The sequence below is a fragment of the Monopterus albus genome, unplaced genomic scaffold, assembly GCF_001952655.1.
Source record: "Monopterus albus unplaced genomic scaffold, M_albus_1.0 scaffold1.1, whole genome shotgun sequence".
Classification (NCBI taxonomy): domain Eukaryota; kingdom Metazoa; phylum Chordata; class Actinopteri; order Synbranchiformes; family Synbranchidae; genus Monopterus; species Monopterus albus.
In genome coordinates this window covers 5803541-5803988 of record NW_018127881.1, presented here as the reverse complement: position 1 = coordinate 5803988, position 448 = coordinate 5803541, and the positions used below count along the sequence as shown (strand labels likewise).

Sequence of the window (448 nt, the reverse complement as noted above, 5' to 3'; positions counted from 1 at the left end):
AGACCCAGGACACGCTGGAGGGACTATGTCTCTCAGCTGGCCTGGGAACGCCTCGACATTCCCCCGGAGGAGCTGGAGGAAGTGTCTGGAGAGAGGGAAGTCTGGGCATCTTTGCTTAGACTGCTGCCCCCGCGACCCGGTTCTGGATAAGCGGAGGAAGATGGATGGATGGATGGCTTTTTGTCAATGGAACCAGGGTGATGCAAACTTCCGGTTTGGCCTACAAAAATGCATCATTCCTATGACCCTCTATGGAGTCTTGTAATGTTTTCTAAAAAAATCTTTAAGAGAAAAGAGCTTAATGTCTGAGGGAGACATACATATTTATAAAGTTAATTCACTGCTAAGTGTCTGACAGTCAGATATCGTGTAGAAAATGCAAAACACACAGATATGCTCTTTAAATGAAGGCAGTTTACATTTTCATTGTACATTTTTGTATCACTTT

General features: G+C 44.4%; 1 long non-coding RNA gene across 3 annotated transcripts in view; it reads left to right on the top strand.

Moving 5' to 3' along the window:
- The window catches only part of LOC109971353 (uncharacterized), a 4796-nt gene that overhangs the window by 1962 nt on the left and 2386 nt on the right, over positions 1-448 (top strand). The window lies entirely within an intron of this gene.